The sequence below is a fragment of the Muntiacus reevesi genome, chromosome X (genome assembly GCF_963930625.1).
Source record: "Muntiacus reevesi chromosome X, mMunRee1.1, whole genome shotgun sequence".
NCBI classification, from domain to species: domain Eukaryota; kingdom Metazoa; phylum Chordata; class Mammalia; order Artiodactyla; family Cervidae; genus Muntiacus; species Muntiacus reevesi.
Window position 1 is genome coordinate 15,708,740 of NC_089271.1, and position 20,385 is coordinate 15,729,124.

The window sequence follows — 20,385 nt, forward strand, 5'->3', positions numbered from 1 at the left end:
CATTTTCCAGAGACTAGTGTGCCAGAAATAGACCCTCTGAGGGGTCACTGGAAGGAAGGGGTGCACATTTGCAAAGTGCAAAGGCCTGGACTTCAGATTTTCCCTTTATCCCCACCAACTCTCCACATGAACACTACCAGGCTCACCCTGGGCACTGCACCCTGCTCCCCATGACCCCTCCACCAGACAGGTCAGAAGTATAAACTTTGAACTCAGAGAGACCTTAGTTCAAATTTCAGCTCTGCCTAGCTACCTGTGTGACCTGGGGCAGGTTAGTTTTAAGCTTCAGTATCCCTCTGTGCAAAATGGAGATTAAAAATGACCTGGGATCAGGGGCGGTGGGGGCGGGAAGACCTGGGATGTCTGTAAGGATGAAAGGAAATAATCAGTGTAAAGCTCCTGGCACAGGACCTGGCACTTAGAAAGTGCTCAAGAAAACATGGCTAACATCATCATCACCCCTATCGTCACCACTGCCATCACCATTATCATGGTTTTCAGCATCATCATCCTCCTGTCACAGTCGTCATATCATCACCATCATTCTGTCATCTTGTCACCAGCATCACTCTCTTCATTATCAGACCCACGGTCCATAGTTCCTCTTAGCATCTTAAGTAGCATGACAAATGCTCCCAATGGGTTTGTATGTTCAGTTTCTGAGCTAAAACCCTGTTTGTTCAAAGGTTCATTTTAAAATCAATTGCTAGGAACTGGGAAGGCAGTTACCATAGAATTAATGTTACACTTGATGGCGAGAAAACTCACTTAACCCCCAACATTGCTGAAATATTAATATTTGCAGTGAAAATAAAAACAACACTGTTGCACGACTGGAAATGAAAGACAATGGGAGAACAATTCAGTAAATACATAAATTTATTTCTCATTCAGGCTGAGAGGCTGGGGGAGAAAGAAGAGGGAGGTGGCCAGAGCCTTTTATATCTTGAATATGGACTCATGAGCATTTGCAAGGTTCCAAAGCTATCGCTGATTAGTTATGATGCATAATTTCACTTCAGATCCTACTGTTTTGTTTATTCTAGACACAAAGGCCTAAATAGCTCTCCTCTCCTGCCTAGCTGCAAGATGAGGAGCATCTTCTCAAAAACAAGGGAGGGGTGAAAGAGGGGAGGAAGAGGGTAAGGACAAGAGGGAGAGAGAAAGCAGAGGAATTTTCTAGATAACAGAGCAAGAGTTGAAGGAAAAAATGTAGTGGGGTGCTGGGGATAAAAAAGTATATGCACGTGCAAACGAGAAAGTGGTTGCTCAGCTGGAACAGAAACTGAGGGAAAAGCTGAGAAAAGTATTGAATGAGCTTTATTCAGTTGCCCACAGGGGGTTGCTGTTGAGCTACAACAGCTTGGTTGCTGTGCCACGTGGTGGAGGGAGAGAGAGGCAGGAGTAGAGTTTTCCAGTAGAAAGAGGAGGTCAGGAAAATAGGAAATCATTCACCACCACCAGAGGCACATGAAAAAGGTGATCCAAATTTGGGAAACGCTTCTATGCTCTTAAAACCACCAAGCACATTTACTTGTGACTTGTCAGTTGTAGAAAACAACATAGATTTATTTTCTTTTGGTGCTCATCGCATAGTTTTTGCCTACCTCTCACCCCTCCTTGGGCAGTCAGAATTGGGTTTCCTGTATCAAAACTGGGTTTTCCAGAATGGAACTGATAAACTCATTCTCAATGAAGTCTATGATGGATAGATTCAGGAATTACATTTCCTCTATTGGTATAATAAACTTAATTCAGTTGGTGATAATGTTAAGAACAAAGAAATGAAACTCTCATTGAGAGACTTTAGACACCAAACAAAGGGAGGAAACTTCTTATCTTGAATCCCTCCATAGAGACAAGGGGCTATAACTACAACTAAGTTTTCTGGCTCCATTAAAAGGCACCTGATGTTCAAAAAGGGGATGGAACATAGCCTCAACCTTTAAGCCTTCAGAACTAGGAGAAGAAGCAAATGCAAGTCAATTCTTCACTGCTTCATGCTGTGCTAAGTGTGCTCAATCACTTCAGTCGTGTCTGACTCTCTGACCCCAAGGACTATAGCCCACCAGGCTCCTCTGTCCATGGGATTCTCCAGGCAAGACGAGTGGGTTGCCATGCCCTCCTCCAGGGGATCTTCCCCCTTTATGGATCATCCTTTGAGACTCAATCAACAAACACTTGCTGTTCACACACCAGGAACCACAATGAGTATGTGGCTCCCAGGTCCAGAGGTTTTAGCAATATCTGGAATTGTCCTTACAGGGCCGTGTTCCTGAAGTGGCTACCTCTTCCAAATCTGGTTTCTGTGTTATGAGGTTTCTATGCAAAGGTCAGGGACTCGCAAAGGACTGCACTCCCATGCACACATGCTACTGCAATGCCACAGCCACGGTGGAACCCTAACGACAAGCTGCTCCCCCAGCAGCGAAGCTGTTGGGTTTTGTTGATCCCAACTGGCTTCTTATCGTAGTTTGGGCTCCTGCACAGACTGGCTTGACTTTGTTTGGGAGGAGATCTAGAAAACACCAGCAGAGAAGTAAAGCAGTGAGACTTGGAACGGAAGGAAGCCAACTTATCAAGTAAGTTCCCACCACAGGCAACTGAGGCTCAACTGCACAGGGAATGCTGGGAGACAGTGGAGAACACCTGCCTGGGAGTTGGGGCATTTATTCACCAACTCCCATCCATGCATCAGAGCTCAAGGGCTGCTCCTGGACGATGTGCTAATTCCTTAGCACTTCTAGCTGGTCCAGCACGTGGGCCTAGTGCACTCCTGAGACTAAAAAAAAAAAAAAAGCCTCAGGGAAAAACCACCGGTATTTTCAGTGAGCTGCCATTGGAATATAGAGGTCAGTCTGAGAGGACACAGGGACAGGATAACAACCATGTCTGCTATACCAATCATGCCCTGGAAAGTTCTAGTGTTTATTATGTGATGACCCAAATGTCACCAATTCAAGCCACTCTGACCAGGTGTTTCCTCAACTGGTGGCATTTTCTATGACCCCTGTGAAAAAGACACTCCGTTATGATAGCAACCTCCAAGCCACAGAGGAACTTGCTAGAAGTGTGCCCGAAGATCTCATAAAGAACTGGGGACACAACAAGGCAGAGACGGCTCTCTTTTCAAAAGCAAACTGTTCCAGAGGTGGTCAGCCCGGCTCATATGTTCCTTTGCTAGAATATAACTGGGGCCCTTGAGAAAGTTCTTTTAATCACATTTGTGTGGCTGGGATGAGTCACAGAGGGAGTCTCTCTGTTGGTGATCTTGTGTTCAAACACAGGGATGGAAAACCAATAAATAAACAACTTCACTTCATCAGCTGCACACTAACTAAATATAATAATAATAGTAACCTCAACCCCAGAAGTAGGCAGATAATGCTGGAAGAGGGGGGCAGAAAGTGCTCACCTTTTAAATGGGGAGCCTTCTTTCTGGAATTCTGTTTTAAATGGGGAGCCTTTTTTCTGGAATTCTGCCTGGAGGCGGCTCTCTCAAGAGCAGCACAAGGCACTCTGCAGGACCTTTGGGTCCGTGAGTCTTTTGAAGTTCCAGAAACTCACTGTATCACGGCTGCAAGTAATACAGCATAAACAACGCCAAGGGTGCTGGGTGGGGAGCGGAAGCTGCCATGTAACCTCTGACTAGTTGACGGTGAAGATAACAAGTGTCATTTCCTATTCGTTTGGGAAAGAGTTCTGGAATGTGTGTATTCACAGACACGTGCACTCACCCCAAGGTGGGCTGGGAGGAATGAGTCCACCTGTTGTCCCTCAAACACTGCGGGTGCCCAAACCAGGCTCCATGATGATTCTCCTTTGTCCTCACCTGCTGCACCTCTAAGTTCCAGTCATTAAGCCTTTATTCCCAGAAAGGACCTGTGAACTGGGTCTTGCCATGGGGACAGGATTTCAACGGAGATAGTGGAATGGTGACGGGACCCGGGCGGGGGGGAGGGGGTGGCGGATAGGAGAGGTGTCCAAAAGCAGGAAGGAAGGCACTAGAGGAAAGATGCGGGACCTGAGGGGGGACAGGGTACTGTGAACATTACCGAGGTGGCTGGCTCCTCCAAAGAGGCTTAAAAGGTGCCCTTTGGCAATGAGCCTGTGTGCCAAAGGCCTGCCGACTCAACCAGAACAATTCTGATGTTTTCACAGGCCCTAAGGCCATGATTCAGTCAGGAGACCATTAGGTGGGGAGGAAGAGAGTAGATTAATTTGTAGATTAATCTGTGGGACTTGCCTAGCACTCTGTCTCTCCCCTCCTCTCTTCCTCTCTCTCTCACACATACACACACACATACACTTGCAAGGATGAGAAAAATAACCTATTTACTAAGCATTTCTTATGTGCCAGGCACCCTCTAGGTATTTCACATTTATTTTCTCAACTCGTTTTCTCAGCAACCCCAGCAGATCAGTACCACCTTGGTGTGAACAGGTTTGTTGGTTTTCTTTCCCCACAAACTGAGCTGTGAATCCCCAGGGAACGAAAGGGACCGAGCCTTCCGAAAATGGTGGACAACGCTGAATGCAGGGAAGGCAAGTCTGGGGGAAGAGGGAGGGGTGGGGTGGCGGAAAGAGAGAGCACCGTGCGGGGGCTGGTGCGGCTGGCGAAGGGGGAGCGTCTTCTCACCTCCGACCAGAGCCTAGAACTTCCCGATCTGTTTCGGCCCCGGCGGCAGCTCCCTGCTCCACCACTACCCCTGCACCAGCCACACCTGGCCCCTGAAGGACAACTCTCTCTTCCCAACTCAACGCATCCCAGGTAGTGGTTCATTCCGATCCTTCCCTCAACAGTTTGCCATCTGTGGCTGCCTGGCCGGCTGTTCGCCATACCTATCGCTTCATCTGCCTGGACTACATTTCCCAGCCTCCCTTGCAGTTCGGTGCGGCCCGCGCCTGGGTTCTAGCAAACAGAAGGTGGGTGGAAGCCAAGTACAGTACTTCCAGGCCTGGCTTCTACAAACCTTCCCAAATGATGCTCCAAGCTCTTTCTCCTCCCCTCAGCTTGATGCACAGGGACCTCATGGAAGCCGCCTGGTGGAGACCGTGGAGCCACAAGATGGAATCTGCACACCACAGTCATGGCTTAGAGGAGGGCAACCTTCCATAAGGAACATCCACTCTGGGCTTTGAGTGAGAAATAAACTTTTGTGTACTTGAGCCACAATCCATGTTCGACTTGTTTGAAAGAGCAGCTAGCAGCGCCTTACCATGCTTCCTGGGACTTGGGGCACAGCGAGTGCTGGGGGCAGGCTGACTTGCAGCCTCCGAGCAACTCAAGCCCCCCTGGCTGAAAACTAGAATGGCAGGAGCAGCCCAAGGGCTCAGAGCCCAGCACTTCCGAGCCTCCATGTGCAAACTTTTCTGTACTAAAAGCACTGACTCCCTTGGCTGTTCTTCCTGACTTGAATCGATTTATGAACGTGGGTTCGGGACCATTCTCTGCTTGATTCCTGCATAAATCTCCTCTAAAAGAGTTCATCTCCTTGGCATTCACAGAGCTGGCGGGGTTCGGAGAGGCCCGGAGGAGTAGAGCTGCCATCAGAGAGCAGGAGGCCGGCCTTTCCGGAGCCTTTCTCCCTGGAGACCTCTAGGGGCCTGTCCGTGTGAGTGGTTAGGGGCATGGGAGGGAGGAGCAGTGGGGCCTGGCATGGCACAGGCAAACAGATGCGGGAAGCTGGCGCGCCTGGCATCAGGCCAGAGGAAGCTGCGAGGACCACAACACTTCCCTCTTTCTTTGTATCCTTTGATGTTTTGCTGTCTGAAGAGCAGGGAGGCCTGGGCTTCTGCCCTTTGCCCAGCCACACGGGATTCTTTACAGGAGAGGTCCCTGCAGCTTTTCCTTTCAGGGAGTCTACCATCCGTGGCTTGGTCAGCTTTACCTTGGTGTCCTACATCATCGACTGTCCAGGCAAAGACTGCCCTTTCAAAAGCATGCCCCACTCCACCAAACACTGGTGTTTCACTACTAGTGAGCTCTGTGTGACGTCTGCTATTACCGCCCTCTTTCTGGGTTTCTCTCCAAGACATCTGTTCCTCTAAAGCCTCTGGGGCATTGCCACATGGGAGCAAACTGATCAGAATACTTTCTACACAGTAGGGGCACCCCCGCCTACAGTGGGACATTTTTAACTCAGGTGAAGCCCTACAGCAGTCAGCCAACCACTGTTGTCATCAAGTGTACATTCCCCCCACCCCAAGGAGTGGGGGGTTAGGTGTCAGCTTGAGTTCAAACCAGGGAGGTCCAACTCCGGACTGCTAGCTGAGTTCTAGTTATCTCTTCATCTCTATCAATACTTGAGGTTTGGCTAGCAGAGCACAGGGAATATCAGAAATGCTCTTTTGGGGGTAAAATGAGCAGCTAATTAGCATGATGACTGTTAGAAATGGGTAAAACTAGGGATATTCAGGATACACAGATCAACTAAAGTATTTTAGAGTTGCTCCCCACACCCCTGGGTGGGTAGGGTAGGAGAAGTCAGGAAAGCCATAGCCAGCCCTCTTGCTCCCTGTCCAGGAATGCTTCTGATGCTTGCCACCTAAGTGGTCCCATGCTGGGCAACCGGTTTTGGAAGACTTCCAGTTGCTTAGGCTAACTACAAGGTAAGAAATTGGAAATGTTGTCATGTCTCCACTGAGTGGAGCTTTCGTACCATGGGTGATCACTGAAGCTGAAATGACAGTGGGACTGTGAACTGGCCTGTGCCTGCTGGCTACTTAAAGCTTAGATTCTCAGTGTGTGTGTGTGTGTGTGTGTGTGTGTGTGTGTGCATGCACACATGTTGTGATCTGTCTCCTGCAGTTGTCACGTGTCATTCTGATCTCCCTGAGTGGGGGCCCCGCCTGTCTTGACTCTGATTCCTGGCTTGCCTTGCCTCTCTGGGGCCCTGGCCCTGAGCTTGCCCCATGGTAGCCCACAGGCAGCCCTCAGGGCTGGAAAGACTCCACTTCAGGGACAAGGATGACAAGCAGAAACCTCCTGACCATAAAAATCTAGCACTCTGCTTCCTCTCCACAGGACCGTTCCAGTGTCTGAGCTGGCACTGACTGACATGCTTGAAAATTCTTAAAAATGTCTTTTAGAAGAAAAACCTAAAGGGTGATATCACATCCATTCAGTTCAGTTCAGTCACTCAGCTGTGTCCAACTCTTTGCAACCCCATGAACTGCAGCATGCCAGGCCTCCCTGTCCATCATCAACTCCCGGAGTCCACCCAAACCCATATCCATTGAGTCGGTGATACCATCCAACCATCTCATCCTCTGTCATCCCCTTCTCCTCCTGCCCTCAATCTTTCCCAATATCAGGGTCTTTTCACTTGAGTTAGCTCTTCACATCAGGTGGCCAAAGTATTGGAGTTTCAGCTTCAGCATCAGTCCTTCCAATGAACACCCAGGACTGATCTCCTTTAGGATGGACTGGTTGGATCTCCTTGCAGTCCAATGACTAAAGTAAAAAAGACTGTAACACCAAAAGTTGGTGAGGATACAGAGCAACTGGAATGCTCATACACTGTTGGTAAAATGACACAGCCACTTTGGAGGACTGTCTGGCAGTTTCTAACGAGGTTAAACACCTGCCCATCCTCAGGCTGAGCAATTCCAATCTGAGGCACCCTCCCAAGACAAATGAGAAGATATATTCACAAAAGACTTGTGTACAGATGTTCCAAACAGTCTGGTCATAAGAGCTACAAACTGGAAACCACCTGAATGTCTGTCAAAAGGTGAATGGAGAAACACAACGGGCAGCACCCACACAGTGGACCTCTGCTCCGCAATAAAAACTAGTGAACTCCTGCCACAAGCAATGACATTGATGTTTCAAAAACACTGTGTTGAGCGAAAGAAGCCAGATACAAAAGTGTACCTGCTATAAGATTTCACTGACATAATTCAAAAACAAGCCAAAAAAATGTATAATGATAGAAATCAGATAGTTGTTCTGGTGAGCGGGGGAGGGAGAAGGACTTTCCTGGGGTGATGGAAATGTTTTATAACCTCTTTCAGGCAGTGGTTACACAGGTGAGCACAATAGTCAACACTGATATATCTGGCCACTTAAGAATCATTTGATGTAAAATGTTTAAATCATTTTATTTATTTATTCATTTATTGAAGGATAATTGCTTTACAGAATTTTGTTGTTTTCTGTCAAACCTCAACAACATTTGATGCAAGCTGTCCCCTGATTTAAGAAACTAGACATTGAAAATACTATCAAACTGCAAAAAAGAAAAAACAATCCAAAGCGATTCTGAGTGCACGCATGGTAAGTTTTGACCAATTCTGAGCACAGTGAAGGGATGTGAGATGGAGGATGCTGCTGGTAAGGGGGAGCAGCACCCCCTACCAGGGAACCTGCCAGGGTCCTTTACCCCAGGTACAATTGAAGGAGGCAGCAGCGTCAGCCTCCAAACAAATGCTCCATGAAATAAAAGAACAGAGGCCCCAAAGGAGGCTGGTCCAAGAGTGTGGGATAGCTATCAGGCCTTGAGCCCAAACCACTTTCCAGGAAATGCCAATATTTTTGTGTTTGGGAAAGGGAGGGAGTATTAAGGTGAGCAAGAGCCAAAATGTGTTGGTTTTTGCACAACTGCTGCCTGACTGGGAGGCACTGTGGGAGAGGCTTCAAAGTGCTGCTACCGAGACCTCCTCAAGGGGTGGGGCATCCAGAAAACAGCGCAGGAGCAGAAGTTGGAAGTTCCTTAAGGGCAAAGGTCTATTTTGCATGAGGCTGAGGAATCTTCTATTTCTCTAGTAAGAGGCCACAGCAGTCTGGCCCAGTTGCTGTGGTGTGCAGCCCTCAAATAACCTAGGGTGACTTTATGACGAACTGGCCCTGGCTCTGCCCCTTCAGAACTGTGTGGCCTTGGAAAAGTGACTCAGCCTCTCTGAGCTGCAGTTTCCCTGCCTGTGAAACGGGGAAAGAACGCCTCCTGCTGGTGAAGGAGAAATTGCCCGGTGCCCAGTATATGCTCAACACAGAATTGTGTCTGGGCTCCAAAGGTCTTTCCTGGTCATGCACGCCAAACTCCCACCCGGAGTAGAGACCTCCTTGTTAACCCCCTGGGCCACAGGTGCACAGGATGTATGTAGTCATCATCTTTGGTTCATAACACTGTTCCATGCATGGCTTTCCCTTTTGGGCGTTTTATTTTAAAAACTGTTTCTTTTATTTTTAATATTATTAACATTTAAAATAACAAACACTCATGAAGGCATGGCCCACTCAACAACATGTGGGTCTATTTCTGGACAGTCTATGCTCTCAGTTCCTTTGTTTACCCCAGCACCAGCACTGGAGTGTCTTCTTATACTTTCTGATGGGGCTAAGTACTAAGAAGAAACTAAGTCAGGGTTAGTGACACTGGGGATGCGGTGGAGGAGAGACTGCTTCAGGGAGCAAAGACCTAAAAGACGAGAAAACATCATAGCATGGCAGCATTCCAGTGCTCTGACAAGTGTGTGTGTGTGTGTGTGTGTGTGTGTGTGTGTGTGTGTGTGTGTGTGTGTGTGACAGACAGACAGAGACAGGGAGACAGAGGAGGGAAGTGAGAAAGTTCCCGAGTGACGGACTAGGTCACGCCTGGCCTTCCACTTTTCATTTCACAAAGACTACCTAGTACAACCCATTTTACAGATGAGCAAACAAAGGCTCAGAAAAGCTGACTTGCCCCATCCATTTAGGGGCAAGATTATGACTAGAATTCAAAGTCCCTTCTGTTCAAGGTAATGTTCTTGGCAACGTGCTGCTCCTCTGGGCCCTCAAATGGCTTGATTCCACAAAATGCCTCCAAGTGGCTTCCAGGTAATAAGGTGACAAGTAGCATCTTGAAATGGTGTTCTAACCAGAAGTTATGTATCACAAAAAAAGATTATTTGATGACTAATTAGGATTCTCATATTCTTTAATGGTCTTAGGGCCACGTCCAAAACCATGTGAGTATTTCCAAGGTATTTTCTTATCATGGGTGATATTCTCAAGAAAAACATCAAGGATACGCTGGTGATGTTCTTTGAAATTTGAGTTGGGCACTATGACCACAAAAGCAGAAAAAAGAATTTTTCTTAATAATCTATAAATAAGTGAGAAATACATAAGTAGTAGATAAATACTTTTACATGTAATTGAAGGCTATCCTTTCAGTTCAACACATAAGATTTCTTACTCCTAAAATACAGATGGAAATATTAAGGTCAGCATTTAAAGACTTACCTCCCCTTTTCTTTTGCAATTCTGAGTTGAGTACAAGATAAAACAGTGCTGTGACTAGAGACACTGGAGTCAGTCTGACCTGCATTCCCTATTAAATCTTCAGGGTGAATGGATTTCTCAAATCTGTTTTCCTCTTTGACCAGCTAATCCTTTCCTGCCAGGAGGAGATTTCAGCCCTTCCACTCTATGGCTGACTCATCTATGGCAACAGACCCACGTGCTGCCTCCATCCTGCGTCCCCACCCTGGGCTCTGCTACAACTGCCGAAATTATGACTCAAGAGATCACAATGACTGACTTCCGAGAGTCTGTGACTTCTCCCCGGAGAATAAGCAGATGAGAAGTTCTACGTATTTTCAAAGAGACAAATACAGGCTGTTTCAGAATCACGCTCGGGGTTCGCTCTGCCTCTCATTTTTCTTGTGAGGACAAGCCTGAAAGTACGCAGATGTGAGGGTGCGAGTGGCAGAAGGGCCTGACATCTTTTGGCACAGGTAAGAACCCTCTGCTTTTAGTTACTTGAGCTGCGTCTCCGCAGTGGATGCAACTAAAGTGACTCAAACTGCTGGCCAAGAAGCTGTGGCATGTTTCCCTCGCTAAGTTCTCTGTGCTAAGCTGCTGTTTGCCATCGTGGAAACATTGGAACGCTGGGAGACCTCAGGCGTACCCTTACTCACGCCCTGAAGCTCCAATTTGAGAAAGGAAATACAACGCTGAAGCATAAGTAATCCAAGAGAAACCCTTTGGACTGGGAGAGAAGAGTCTCACTTAATGAAATAAGGTGGAGATGCCCTGGCTGTGGGCACAGGAGCGAGTGCCCGAACCTCTCTATGCCTCAGAGTTGTTATCTGTACAATGTGGGGAGGGTCAGAGCAGAATCTCTGCTGGAGGGGTGTGGAAGGGAGTGAGCGGGTTAACAGGCAAAAACACTTAGAACAGTTCCTGGCACACAGTAAGCACTCAGCAGGGGCAAGCTATTGTTATTATAATAAAGATAGGGGAGCCAAAGGACCCTCACTGTGGAGCACTAAATGAGGTGAGAATTTCATTTTAAACTATAAATAAGCAATAAATAAGAGAAAAGGAAGGTGATTTTTCTTCTTGGCAAGTTGTCAGCCTGGCATGGTGCTGGCCATGGTGGGCAAGGTGTGCAAAGGAATAGCAAATGCTATGAGTCTGAAGTGACAAGCATAAGGTCAGAAGCAGAGGCAGTGGGGACCTGATGGAGGGTTTTCATTAGGCCAGACTCTCCTGAATGAAGGGTGGTGAGCTGCACATGAGACTCAGTTACAGGGCTTTAAAAGATCCGAATACCCAGGTCACATCCCAGACCAGTGAAATCAGAATCTTCCATGGTCGGCCTGGGTGCCAGAATCTTTGAGATTTCCTTAGGTGATCTGAATGTGCAGCCAGTGGCGAGGACCCCACCTTCGGGTCTGCCCCCACCCTGCTCCAGACATGATTGAGCGCTTTTCCTGGTTAGTCCTCAGGAGGCTCAGATGCACAGTCTCAATTCTCATGACAGAGACAGAGAAAACCCACCAAGCTCACTCAGGGCAGGAGCTCATTAGTACTTGTGTGAGTCCACAGTGCCTGGGACACCATCGTGGTGCAGAGAATCAGTAAGGGAGTGAATAGATACATACATGAAGGAATGAATGAATACTTGCACCACAGCAAATATCTGGTGATATGGAAGTCAAATTGGTTAAAAACTTTCTGGAGGGCAATTTAAAAGCATTCACACTCACTACCCAGAAAATCTACGTCTTGGCATCACCCCAAAGCAATGCAGGCCCTGGCTGAATTTTTGCCCAAGTGCCTACAGTTCTGATTACAGAGAGATCTGTGGGCAACAGGAGAGGAAGAGTGGATAGTCCAGGACACTCATGCTCTTGAAATTCCACTTCTGTGGGGAGGTGGGAGAAGGTCACCCTTAGGCAAGGTCAATCACTTACTCTCTTTCATGACAGACTGAGATTTGCAGAGACTTTCAGATAAGAAAGAAGAAACACTCCCCTGGTGGCTCAGATGGTAAAGAATTTGCCTGCAATGCAGGAGACCTGGGTTTGATCCCTGAGTCAGGAAAACTCCCTGGAGAAGAAAATGGCAACCCATTCCAGTATTCTTGCCTGGAGAATTCCATGGACAGAGGGGCCTGGCGGGCTACAGTCCATGGGGTTGCAAAGAGTTGGATTCGACTGAGCGACTAACACTTTCACTTTACTTTTTCAGGTAAGAACTCAGACCATCCGAGAATTCAGTGGCGTAAGCACAAGAGAGACCCTCCTAAATAGGATTGAGATTATAGAAAAGTCCTACCAGTCAGTCAGCTAAGCTATTAAAAAAACTCACAGTAAGGCAGGGCCTGATATTAGATTTGGAGCAAAGCAGTCCTCTGTTGGGCTTCCCTGGTAGCTCAGTTGGTAAAGAATCCACCTGCAATGCAGGAGATCCTGGTTCAATTCCTGGGTCGGGATGATCCCCTGGAGAAGGATTAGGCTACCCACTCCAGTATTCTTGGGTTTCCCTGGTGGCTCAGACGGTAAAGAATCCGCCTGCAGTGCAGGAGCCCTGGGTTCGATCCTGGGTTGGGAAGGGGCATGGCCACCCACTCCAGAGGGCTGCAAAGAGGGGTTGCAAAAAGTCGGACACGACAGAGCAACTAAGCACAGCACAGTCCTCTGTCAGCCCCCCACTCCCAGGATGGGTTAAGTACAAAATGCGCCCCCACGTGGTTACTGACAGGAACTAGTCCTGCCAGCTGGTAAAAACAAAGGTGTTGACATTCTGAAGCCTTGCCCATCACACTGAAGATGGGTCTTTGCCTTGAAAGAGTAAAAAACCTTCCCTTTCAGAAAATGGGATGGATTCGCCTGTGAATCCATCTTGAAGACACTATAAATGAAGGTGGATCCATCTGTACAGAACCAAGGTCTGCCCCTCGGGAGAGACGTCTACCCTGCAGGTGACTGGGCATCTTCTCCATTAATATGATGGAACTTTGAATTAGGAACTGGAATCAAGAGGAACAAATTTTGCAAATATGCCTTTAAAAAGTCAAACTATCCCATCTGAAGCTATTATATGTGTTTGTATGTATATGTACTTCTTGGTACTTAAGAGAAAATAGAATCATCTTTAAATTTAAAAACATTCCCAGGATAAGACCACTTATAAGAAGTTTAGTCCAGAAAAAATATTATTCTTGTGTTACAAAATCAAAGCAGTGGAGGAAAAAAAATCAAAGGGAACGATCAGTCAGGAAAAATGTCAGGGTTCCAAAATGCTGTGGGAGACCGCAGAAAAAGCACAGTCATATTTAAGCTTGGGCTAAACATACTTTCTGCTACAGTCACTTTTCACCAAGTGTAAGTTTATATATGCTTTGTCAAATGCCTCTTTAAGGATTTATCCTGAGGGATTTCCTACCATTCTTGGGCTTAAAAGTTCAAGCAAGGTTACAGAGGTGGGTGGACTTTAGAAGTGAAAGGCCATGCAGAGGACAGCTGTCAGAACATGGCGCCGGAGGCTAAGGTCACCACTCTGAGCCCTGCAGGACCCACCTGCCAGGGGCCTGGGTAGTTCTGCCTTGTCACAGGCAGCCCCCAGCTCTGGGCAGCCATTCTGCAATGAACTTGGGTCATGGATCGAGCTCGGAGGTCCAGTGAGGCGGTATATGGCTGGGCTGGCACTGTTTCACAACTAAAAAATCACCAAAGAGGTTGACAGTAGGAGCCTGGTGATGTCATTGACACCAAGAACGACATCACCACCACCACCATCATTGTGACCTTTGCAGTAAGTCTCTTACTAAAGTGAGAATTAAAGCCAAATAACTCCCTGAAAACTGACCAAAGCAGTGTTAAGAAGTGTTATCACATTAAGGATCCCTTGCAATGCAAATGACTATCCCTTGGTGAGACTGTATGTTCTAAAACCAAAAGACAGAGGGCGCAGCTGCTGTCTACTCTTTCCCTGTGATGCTCTTACTACGTCCTGTTGATCACATGGCCAGATCCACTAAGTCAGCCCTCATCTTACTTGTCCCTGCAGTGTTCCACATGCTTGGCCATTCCTTCCTTCTTTTCCAACACAAATCAGATTGTTTTACTCAGTTCCAATGGCTTCTCACTGGGTTTTAAACTAAAAGCCAAGCCCTACAAAGCCCTACAGACTAGCCCCACTTTACCCCTTTCCAGTCTCTGCTCTGTTCTGCACTTTTCTCCTCCATGTTAAGAATACTTCTTTTCTTAGAACTACCACTGTTTCCTGCCTCAGGGCCTTTGCACTTGCTGTTTCCTCAGCTTGGAGTGTCTTTACAGCTGGTTCCTGCTCAGCTTTGAAGTCTCAAATCAAACCAGTCTCATTACATAAAAGTCTATGACCATCTGTAAGCCCACAACTTCATCCCAGCTGTTCACTCTCACATCACTTCTATGTGTCCTTCCTTCAGCATCTATCACATTTGCAAATTCTCTTTTTCCCCTTGATTTACTATTTATACTCTGTCTCCTCCATTCCATCTGGAAGGCAAGCTCCTTATCTGCCATGTTCATCAAAGTATCCCCAGCACCTGGAATAATGCTCAGTCCACAGACAGTGCTCAATGACTACATATTTGGAGGAATGAAGTGAGGAAAGAAGGGAGGGAGGGTGACGGGGAGGGGAAGAAAGAGGGAGGGAGGGAGGGAGGAAAGTGTTCCCAACTAGTGTACCCAACAACTAGAATACCTCAGGTTCCTCACAGAGGTGCTCCTAAATTTTGAATAATGGGTTCCACATATTTTGGCTATAGCTGGAGCTATATAGAGTTGAGTCACTGTGAAATGGAGTGTTGAGCTTATGGCAAGGTGAAGCAGGGTTCCACTGACAATGAACAAGAAGCAGCGCATGGGGCACTAAGGCTGGATGCTGTGTCCACTGGGATGCTGAGGGCTTTCCTCGGGGAATGTATGGGAGAGCACATCCAGGGCAGTGCTTCTTACGAACTTACTTACTGACTTACCTAAGTTACTGGGGGGCTCATGGCCAAACTGAGCACCTGAATGGTAGGAGTGGGGCCCTGTTCAACACCTAATAAGCATTTGTTGAATGGCTGTATTTAACAGAGGTTCTTCATCCGGATCACTTCTGTTTTATTAATAGAACACTTATACAAAGCGCTTATTATGTGCTGGTGCTCTTCTAAATGTTTATAAATACCCAATCTTCACCAACCACCCCACAAAGGAGATGCTGTTATTACTGCTACATTACAGATGAGGAAACGGTGGCATGAAGAGAACAGGGCACTTGCTACTCAGTGGCAGAACTGGGTATGAACTGGGGTCACAGCACCGTGTACCAAGGACGGGGGGTGCGGAGGCGAGGCACAGCAAGGAGAAGGCCCAGTGAGCAAGTTGGGGGCTTACCTACCCCTTAAGGGGACCCTGGGTGGTGAAGGCTTTATACACGTGAGAGAAGGTGGGGAGATGGGAATTTGGGGGCTCCTGCCAGCATTTCCACCCAGTGTCCCCTGCCGCCACGGTAGATGTTGTCTTCCTATTTCTACTCTAGGTCTAGGCCAGCGGTTCTCAACCTGGTGTGACTCCGTCCGGGCTGCCAAGGGGACATCTGGCAGTGTCTGGAGACGTTTTTTTTCCTGTTGCAACTTGTGAGAGGAGAGTGCTAAGGCATCCGGCGAGTGGAGGCCAGGGATGCGGCCAAACATCCCACAGCATGCACAGGGACTGCCTCACAGCAGAGACACGTCTGGTCCCAGGTCAACAGTGCTAAGGGTGAGTGACCCTGCTGATCCGGAGAATGGTGGAAGGCCAGCAACGGAGGGCCCGTCTGGGAATCTCTGAGAAATGCCAGCCCGGCTCCGGCTTCACCTCTGCAATGTCCGAAGGGCAGAAGGCAAGTGCCCCCCAGGCCTGCCTCTCTGCTGTCTCCTGGCACCACACATAGCCGCTCCCTCCTGCCGAGAAGCAAAGAGCAGCCCCGGCCCACATGGCACCCAGCAGAAGCTGCTGGTATCTACTTCCTTTGGCAGCTTCATAAGACTCTTGGCTTGGAAATTGGTATTCCTCAAGCCCTTTTTCTTAATTACATTCTAGAGATGGAGGGAAGCCTGTGTATAATTCAGAAACGAACAGTCCTACCTTTGATGGCTCTCAAACATGCCAAATCAGAACAGGACGTGCTGTCCCTCTGAATAGATTACAGAGGTCTCCAGAGGAGCCAGTGTGCCTCGAGGAGCCCAGCTGGGGCTGAACCACATCTCCAAAGAAGAAAACATAGCATCTGGCTTGGGGCGAGAGAGAGTGGGGGAACAAGTGGGGGTAAGTCCTGAAGGCCTGGCTTTACTGCTGGCTCTTCTCCTGAGCTCTGCGACCTGGATCATCACTCTACCTTACCCACTTGTGAAGTGGGGTTCCTGGCATCCCGGGAAAGATGCTGTGAGGGTCAGCATGCCTCACACTGTGCCAATCCCTTGCCAACTGTCCCCACACCCAAGGGGACAATGCTATTGATGCCTCTAGCCCACCCACCTAGGAGCAGTCAGATGGCCTGAGGACTCAAGCAGAAGAGTAACACACAGCAATAAACCTTGAGAAGCACTGCATGTGACTTGATTCAAAGTCATTTAAAAGAATCATATAGTTGACTGGATTTTAAAATTGAGCTTCAGCGAATGAATAAAGGTATAATCCAGAGTTGATGGCATTTGTAGAGATGCTGTTTCATGGCCAGTTGTGGGGCAAAAAAATTGTCTGGAATGGTACGTACAGGATCCTATCCAGAGGAAGGGACTAGGCCAGCAGTTCTCAAATTGGGCCAATCATCAAAATCCCCAGAGAGCCCACTGAGCATACAGATTCTCTGTCTGACCCCCAGGAACCTGGCCAAATACATCTAATGGGGTCTAGGAATGTACAGGTCCCAAACTCCACCCTGGTGATGCTAAGGTCAGTTGACTGGATTTAGGAACCTCTTGATGAGGTTGCTAAATTGTGTGAGGCAACTGACCACGTGCCAGGCACTAACCCTGGATCGTTTTTAAAATCCCTAACCGAGATATTTCCCAAGCATTGTTTGAAGCTGCGTTTGCTTTCACATCTAAGAGAACGTTTTTAGATACAAGATTTGTTTTCCTTCCAACAAGATGCTCTACATCACTACTACCAATTAGGCAAGTTCATTTAAAAGCTTTGAAACCATACTTGTAAAATTCCCCCTTTGCTCATCCAACTTTATGTCTAAACAGTGCAGCTGATGGCTGTACAGTTCCATTTATGAATTCCACTCTTGTGAATGTATTTCCAAAATTGTTTCAGAATTTCTTTGTCTGGGAAAGCCAGGACTGCTGGTTTTAATAAGAACATGGTTTAAACATAGTTATCCAGGTCACCGATATTTCATGGCTGCCCAGAACACAGCACACAGCACCCAGAGAACCTTCTCTTTTAAAAACAAAGATGCTCCCGACCCAACTCCACCCTTTCCTCTTACAGCAGGACTACCTCCCCACTCCCTCCACACACAAGTTTTTCTTTAGAGAGAGCAACCTAGTTGAAGAGAATGAAAAGTGAGGTTAGACCAAGCAAAAATCAAGTCCTGCCTCTGGTTAAAACTTATCAACATCACAAAGTGATCCCCAACAAAGTGGCTCCCACCCAATAGGTGCCCAGTCACTAAGCAGACAAATTCACTTGTTTGATAGAACTTTTGCACCTCTGTTTAAGAAAACCCAAACAAGAACTCTCTGAACAACTGAGACATTCCATAGCGTTCACATCTGAGAATGTGTTCTATTACATAATCAACAAAGTAAAAAGAACTTTATTTTTAGCTACTGAACTTTACAGGGAAGATCCAAGACCGATTTAAACTTCTCTTTCATCCCTAACCTTCAAATGACACTCCTATGATTTGCTTTTTCAATTTGTATTTTTTAAAGAAAAGACTCAAAGATGGCCTCAGGCATATTTAAAACAATACAAAACAACAAGAGAAATAAACCAGATGGCAAAAAATCATAAATCAGGACAAGCGTGCTGAACTAACTACAAAGGAAGGCACCGTCAAACTGTAAAGAGAAGAGGCACTTCGTTCCTCATGGCTAAGTCTTCATCATTGCTTCCTTTCAAAGGAATGCCTGGAGGTCACTTAGGGGAGGGCGTCATGGTCCCTCCCTAACCCACCACAGCTCGACTAGAAAGGGGCTGCATGGTAACTGGGAACCCTCAAAGGGTCACTACTCAAAGCAAGTGAGCAGTACACTGCCTCCCATGTGATAGGAAAAAAATCCTCTGGAAGGATTTGTTTTAACTGCACAGTGGCAAAAGTAGGCAAAGAAGTGAAACAAACAAAAACCTGCACCCAACAGATCTGGGATATTTCTAACACATCATCAAAATTCCCCTCTAGAAAAAATCCTTCATCCCTCTCTTTTCTACAGACACCAATAGAAAGACACACTTTACAGAAACACCGCTGACACCATCTAAGCTGAGGAATATAAGAAAGAGATTTGAAAATTCAAAAGCCATCCTACTTCGTTATGTCTTTGACAATGCAATAAAAGTCTGGACCTTCTCACGGAGATAAGGGCTTCAGTTTGGGGGGATTTGTTTTGTTTTGTTGGTGCTATGTGCTGACTGGGTAGAAAGTAAAATGTTCAGGGGCATATATGTCAATAGATATTGGTGAAATGGATGAAAAATGAAAGAAACTGCACTGGGCTGGCCTTTCAGATCTTACAACAGCTGCCATATATTTCTAATGCATTAAAATGTTTTTCCTTTTAAACAGACAATAACTGGGCCTCTTAGGCAAGAACACATGTCTATTAGTTTTACATACTTAGAAGTACATGCTGTTCTGTTCTGGCACTAACTTTTCACTCCTAGAGCCCTGTTTACAAACGCACTGAATTATTAACCCAGTACATCATCCCTGCTCCCCACCCCCAAACAAAGCATTTTATCCACACAACCCAAAAAGATGGCAGGAGGTTTGCCAGGGTATGCTCATTAGTGTGAATTTATGGGCATGGACAGCACCAATATCTCCTCACCACACAACTGCCTGCTCTGCACCACCCAATAGGTGCCCTCTGAGCAGGCGAATAAATGCAGCAAGGCAATACCGAAATTAGTGATTATGTTCTTTGCAGCTGAAGATGGAGAAGCTCTATACAGTCAGAAAAAACAAGATCTGGAGCTGACTGTTGGTCAGATCATCACCTCCTTATTGCAAAATTCAGGACTAGAATGAAGAAAGTAGGCAAAACCATTAGGCCATTGAGGTATGACCTAAATCAAATTCCCTATGATTATACCACAGAGGTGATGAATAGATTCAATAGATTCATTACGTCTGGTAGACAGAGTCACCAAAGAACTATGGACAGAGGTTCATAACATTGTATACAAGGTGGTGACCAAAATCATCCCAAAGAAAAAGAAATGCAGGAAGGCAAAGTGTTTGTCTGAGGAGGCTTTACAAATAGCTGAGGAAAGAAGAGAAAAGCAAGGGAGAAAGGGAAAGATATACCCAACTGAATGTAGAGTTCCAGAGAATAACAAGGAGATATAAGAAGGCCTTCTTAAGTGAACAATGCAAAGAAATAGAGGAAAACAACAGAATGGGAAAGACTAGAGATCTCTGCACGAAAACTGGAGATACCAAGGGAACATTTCATGCAAAGATGGTCATGATATAGGATAGAAATGGCAAGGACCTAGCAGAAGCAGAAGAGATTAAGAAGAGGTGTCAAGAATACATGGAAGAACTATATCAAAAAGGTCGTAATGACCCGGATAGCCACAATGGTGTGATCACTAGTCTAGAGCCCGACATTCTGGACCCTGAAGTCAAGTGGGCCTTAAGAAGCATTACTGTCAACAAAGCTAGTGGAGGTGATGGAATTCCAGCAGTGCTAATTCAAATCCCAAAAGATGATGCTGCCAAAGTGCTGCACTCAATATGTGAGCAAATATGGAAAACTCAGCAATGGCCACAGGACTGGAAAAGGTCAGTTTGCATTCCAACCCCAAAGAAGGGCAATGCCAAAGAATGTTCAAACTACCACACAATTGGGCTCATTTCACGTGCTAGCAAGGTTATATTCAAAATCCTTGAAACTAGGCTTCAGCAGTATGTGAACC

The 20,385-nt window shown here is 46.8% G+C and overlaps 1 protein-coding gene and 1 long non-coding RNA gene across 4 annotated transcripts in view; one reads left to right on the forward strand and one right to left on the reverse strand.

The window, feature by feature from the left end:
- Positions 1-20,385, reverse strand: part of RAI2 (retinoic acid induced 2) — a 69,732-nt gene that overhangs the window by 15,782 nt on the left and 33,565 nt on the right. The gene's annotated exons all lie outside the window — the stretch shown is intronic.
- Positions 10,546-20,291, forward strand: LOC136153198 (uncharacterized). 2 transcript variants are annotated; one of them, XR_010660370.1, is made up of 4 exons: positions 10,546-10,722; positions 12,202-12,463; positions 13,087-13,196; positions 15,788-20,291. It is a non-coding gene; the product is annotated as an uncharacterized lncRNA (long non-coding RNA). The 2 variants fall into 2 exon arrangements; XR_010660369.1 differs by lacking the exon at positions 15,788-20,291 and having other exon boundaries at positions 13,087-14,845.